Source organism: Trichechus manatus, unplaced genomic scaffold (assembly GCF_000243295.1).
Source record: "Trichechus manatus latirostris isolate Lorelei unplaced genomic scaffold, TriManLat1.0 scaffold00101, whole genome shotgun sequence".
Taxonomy (NCBI): Eukaryota; Metazoa; Chordata; class Mammalia; order Sirenia; family Trichechidae; genus Trichechus; species Trichechus manatus.
Genome location: NW_004444037.1, coordinates 10133707 through 10139599, shown reverse-complemented (window position 1 = coordinate 10139599; position 5893 = coordinate 10133707). Strand labels below are relative to the sequence as shown.

General features: G+C 40.5%; 1 protein-coding gene across 1 annotated transcript in view; it reads right to left on the bottom strand.

Annotated features, from left to right (window-relative positions):
• Positions 1–5893, bottom strand: part of TXK (TXK tyrosine kinase) — a 92484-nt gene that overhangs the window by 20918 nt on the left and 65673 nt on the right. The window lies entirely within an intron of this gene.

The window sequence follows — 5893 nt, the reverse complement described above, 5'->3', positions numbered from 1 at the left end:
TACTGTTTAATGAGAAACTATTTGTTCTGTAAGTCTTCACCTGAAGTACAATAAAAAAAAAAGAAGGGAAAAAAAAAGGTTGTTGTTTCTTCTGTGGAATATAATATTTAATCTTGAAAGTCCTTTCATGCCAACTAGTTATCTCAAGCTGAAAGAAATGAAGAAAAATTCAACTCTCAAGTTGCAATATTGAAGGATTCTACGGGGAAAATATTAAATGACGTAGTAAGCATCAAAAGAAGATGGAAGGAATATACAGAGTCACTATACCAAAAAGAACTGGTAAACATTCAACCATTTCAGGAGGTAACATACTATCAGGAACCAATGGTACTGAAGGAAGAAGTCCAAGCTGCACTGAAGGCATTGGCAAAAAACAAGGCTCCAAGAATTGATGGAATACCAATTGCGATGTTTCCGCAAATGGATGCAGAGCTGGAAGTGCTCATTCATCTATGCCAAGAAATTTGGAAGACAGCTACCTGGCCAACCAACTGGAAGAGATCCGTATATATGCCTATTCCAAAGAAAGGTGATCCAACTGAATGCAGAAATTATTGAACAATATCATTAATATCACACACAAGTAAAATTTTGATGAAGATCATTCAAAAGCAGCTGCAGCAGTACATCGACAGGGAATTGCCAGAAATTCAAGCCAGATTCAGAAGATGATGTGGAATGAGGGATATTATTGTTGATGTCAGATAGATCCTGGCTGAAAGCAGAGAATACCAGAAAGATGTTTACCTGTGTTTTATTGACTACACAAAGACATTCGACTGTGTGGATCATAACAAATTATGCATAACATTGGGAGGATAGGAATTTCAGAACACTTAATAGTGCTCATGAGAAATCTGTACATAGATCAAGAGGCAGTCATTCCAACAGAACAAGGGGATACTGCATGGTTTAAAGTCAGGGAAGGTGTGCTTAGGTTTCTATCCTTTCACCATACCTATTCAATCTGTATGCTTAGCAAATAATCTGAGAAGCTGGATTTTCTGATGAAGAATGGGGCATTAGGACTGGAGGAAGACTCATTAGTAACCTGAGATATGCAGATGACACAAACTTGCTTGCTGAAAGTGAAGAGGACTTGAAGCACTTACTGATGAAGATCAAAGACTTCAGCCTTCAGTATGGATTACACCTCAACACAAAGAAAAGAAAAATCCTCACAACTGGACCAATAAGCAACATCATGACAAACGGAGACAATATTGACATTTTCAAGGATGTCAATTTACTTGGATCCACAATCAACACCCATGGAAGCAGCAGTCAAGAAATCAAACAAGGCATTCCACTGGGCAAATGTGCTGCAAAAGACCCCTTTACAGGGTTAAAAAGCAAAGACATCACCTTGAAGACTAAGATGCACCTGACTCAAGCCATGGTGTTTTCAATCACCTCATATGCATGTGAAAGCTGGACAATGAATAAGGGAAGACTGAAGAAGAACTGACGCCTTTGAATTATGGTTTTGGTGAAGACTATTGAATATACCACGGACTGCCAAAAGAACAAACAGATCTGTCTTGGAAGAAGTACAGCCAGAATGCTGCTTACAAGCAAGGATGGTGAGACTTTGTCTCACATACTTTGGATAAGCTATCAGGAGGGATCAGTCCTTGGAGAAGGACATCATGCTTGGTAAAGCAGAGGGTCAGCGAAAAACAGGAAGACCCTCAATGAGATGGATTGACACAGTGGCTGCAACAATGGGTTCAAGCATAACAACAATTGTGAGAATGGCTCAGAACTGGGCAGTGTTTTGTTCTATTGTACACAGGTCGCTATGAGTCAGTACTGACTCGATGGCACCTAACAACAACAACAACAGTTATCACGGAAAATAATATTTAAATTAATAGTTATAATTTTAGAAGACATATATTAAGCCAGCTCTCTATTCATCAAAAGTACCACAAAATGTTACCTCTTTGTTCATAAAGGTAAAACAAAATCAATGATTGAGGGAGATTATTTACCTTGGAACAATGTGTATGAGTGATCATTGACACATTACCACAGAATTAGGGTGTGAGAATACTCCAGTTAATGGAGAGAGAGGCACTCAGAGAACATAAACATGATTTTAATTTGGACATATGTGTCTGTGTATCATATATTTTTGTCTTATTTACCTAATTCATAAAGTGCACTTTCAGTTAAGGGATGCAGTGTACAATGGCAGGAAAGCAAGTTTTGAAAGGGAAGATTGCCACAAGAAATCCCCATGATACCCACATGTAAGCAAATGAGAACTGGCACATCACACTGCATTTGGTTAGGAAGACCTCTGGCAAAGATCTATCGGAAATAAGGTAAAAACAAATGAACAAGCATTCATATATGTAGGTCAGACTAACAAGACAAATATTCCTCGTTGGCGTAGAAAGATGCAAAGGGAAAGAGTACATTCTTGTTTGCTGTAACTTTAGTACCTATTAATACAAATTTTTTTCACAGCTTAGAGAAAAATATACGACTCACTGCAGGGCAAACATGTCCCATTTATTTAAATTTGTTACTTTAATATTTTCAATGTCTTTATGGGCTCTTCCTCTTCTCCTTTTCTAACTATTCTCTTTCCCTAGGTGATCTCAAGTTCCAAGGTTTTAAATATCTTCTTTGGGGATCACTCTCAATTTAATATCTTCCACCCTGACCACTCTGCTGAACTCCAGACTCGTATATTTACCTGACCATTTGACCACATTTGGCTAATAGACCTCTGTAAAAACGGTGGCATGGTGGGGGCATCTGACTTCCTCTAACTGCACAAGCTGGAAGGAGAATCAGCCCTAGGCTGATTCCTATGAGGCGGAGGTCAGACATACCTCCACCGTCCAACCTTTTGACCAATTCTGACACCAGCCATCCCTCCCACAACATTCTCTACTTCTCTGCTGGGTTTGATAATTTGTTGCAATGAACACACAGAACTCACAGACAATACTCACAATTATGTGGTTTATTACAGAAGTAACAGGTTACAATTCAGGATCAGGAATGACTCAGGATACAGTTCTTCAATCAGGACAGCCTATTCTCAGCTGTGCCCGCAGGCAGGCCTTTCTCTGGCCCTCAGTCCCTTGGCCTGGACTCTGCCCTGCTTGGACAAGTGTTACAAAGTTCTTTAGCTCTGCCAATAATTGCCCAGGGACACCACAGTCCGCCAGCAAGCCTCCTGCCTGAAGACACTTAAGTCTCACTCCGTGAGTCAGCAAGCCCCACCGCAGCCATCTCACGCTGGTCTCCTGGTTTCTGCTGTTTCACATTGCTATCAATCACTCTTGCTACTGCTGTGCTGCCACCTCTTTCTGTCTTCTGTGTTACAGCTCTCTCTCTTTGTCTCCTGGGTCTAGGAGGTTTTCAGCGCAGGGATCCAGGGTCCAAAGGATGCGCTCCATTCCTAAATCTTCTTTCTTAATGGTAGTGAAGCCCTCCCTTTTACACCTCTAGGATGGCTCATTTTAACCCTAGCAGGATGGCAAAACTGACCTATGCCCTCGTTAGGGTTCCATACCCTTATCTGCGTGGTCCAACCCTCACAAGGGTGCCATGTGCCTTATTTTTATTATTAGCAAGCCGTCCAATCCCCTTGGTGGGCCACAAGCTCCTCATTTGCATAGTCTCATCCAACCATTGTGTGGGAGTCACAAAGACTACGGCTAGAAGGGCCACATTAAGTAATTCACTGCACTGCAGCCTCTCAAATTAAATATATCTAAATCAGAACTCTTGATTTCCCCCCAGACTTGTTCTTAAGCTGGTCTCCATCCATTTCAATAAACGGTACCACCCTCCACCTAATAGTGTACATCTGTTATGGACTGAATTGTGTCCCCCCAAAAGATATATTGATGTCCTAACCCCTGCTACCCATAACCTTGTTTGGAAATAGGGTCTGTGCAGATGTTATCAGTTAAGCTAACATGAGATCATATAGAAGTAGGGTAGGTCCTAATCCCATCTGAGTTGTGTCCTATAAAAGAGGAGATGAGACAGAGAGATAGATAGATGGAAGATGGCCCTATGACCACAGAGTTATGCTACAGCCTCAAGCCAAGAAGGGCTACCAGAAGACAGAAGAGACAAGAAAGGATTTTCCTACAAAGCTTCAGATAGAACACAGCTCTGCTGACACCTTAAATTTGGACTGCTAGCCTCCAAAACTACAAGGCACATTTCTGTTCTTATGACCACCCAGTTTGTGGTACTTTGTTACAGCAGCCCTAGGAAACTAATGTTGTTGTTGTTATTGTTGTTAGGTGCTGTTGAGTCACTTCCAACTCATAGAGACCCTATGTACAACAGAAGGAAAAACTGCCCAGTCCTGCACCATCCCCACAATCGCTGCTGTGCTTTAGCCCACTGTTGCAGCCACTGTGTCAATCAATCTCGTCTTCTTCTTTTTTGCTGACCCTCTACTTCACCTGGCGCCCTGGTGATGTAGTGGTTAAGAGCTCAGCTACTAACCAAAAAGTCGGCAGTTCGAATCCACCAGCCGCTCCTTGGAAACTCTATGGGGCAGTTCTACTCTGTCCTATAGGGTCGTTATGAGTCAGAATTGACTCAGCGGAAACGAGTCTACTTTATCAAGGAAACTAATACAACTCCAAAATCTTGGCATCATCTTTGTTCCCCTCAGTTGCCTTCCACTATCTGCCATTTCCAATTTTTCAGAAAATCCTGGTAACTTAATCTAAAAAACGTAGCCTGAATCTATTTTCTTCTTCCATCTCCATCCTAATGCCACCTACTGTCATCTTTCACCTCAACTACTCCAAGAGCTTCCAGTCTACTCTTCCATCCCCATTTTTGATTCCCAATAATCCTTATAATCATTCTCCACACAGTAGCTAGACTGATCTATAAAAAATACAAACCAGACCATGCATCTGGTTAAACCAGTCCCAATCTTCCTTGACCATTCAATCTAAACGGGCCTCCAACCTCACCCCTCTCCTCTCTATCTCATCACTCTGTTTTATCGTCTTAGCCCTTAGCTGTCTTTGGAATTATATTGCTCATATATTTGTTTGCTGCCTGTCTCCCTCCCTAGCCCTCCACTAGGACACATGCATAATATAAGCACATTAAGAGCAGGAACCTTATCTGTCTTGTTTACCACCAAATTTCCAGCACTTATAACACTGTCCGGCACATAGGCAGCAATAGACATTTGTTGAATGAAAGAATATAAGAAAACTGAATGATGACATTGATACTATATTTTGTTTTACCAAGTTAATTATATGAGATGCTATGAAATCTCTCGGGAATAAATTACTTCTAACTCAAGAGATTACTCATGGATATTTTGGGGAGAGTTTGCAATGCTATTTGCCTTTATATATGTTTTAACGCAGACATAGACATTTAGAGCCAAAGTCTCTTTTTCCCAGCCCACTACACTTCCGGTGTTCTGACCATTCCCTCTTAAATTCTCCAGTCAACAGAGGTGCTGCTCAAAATCTTATCCTTCAAAACTTCCGAAAGTAGAGGAATTTCCTTTCTTTTTCCTGTCATTCCATGAATTTGTCTCCTGAATGTGCCTCCTTTTCTTGATTTATTATACTTTTAATAACTCTCTGTTCATTTCCTTCCTAAAATTTCTTATATTTAGGCCAAAAGAAGGCTCAATACAATTATTTAAAAGATCTGATGGAAAGAATACAAGCTGAAAAGAAATAAAAGCTGAAAAGAAGTGGTTAACTGTGGTTGACAATAGGTAAAATATTCTCATTTCTCTGTTTTCCAAAATTCTGATTTTTTTAAATGGTATTTTAAATAATAAGGGCTAAAACTTACTTTCTTTCCCTAGGTGATCTCATCAAGTTTCAAGGTTTTACAGATCATCTCTGGCGATCACACTTAA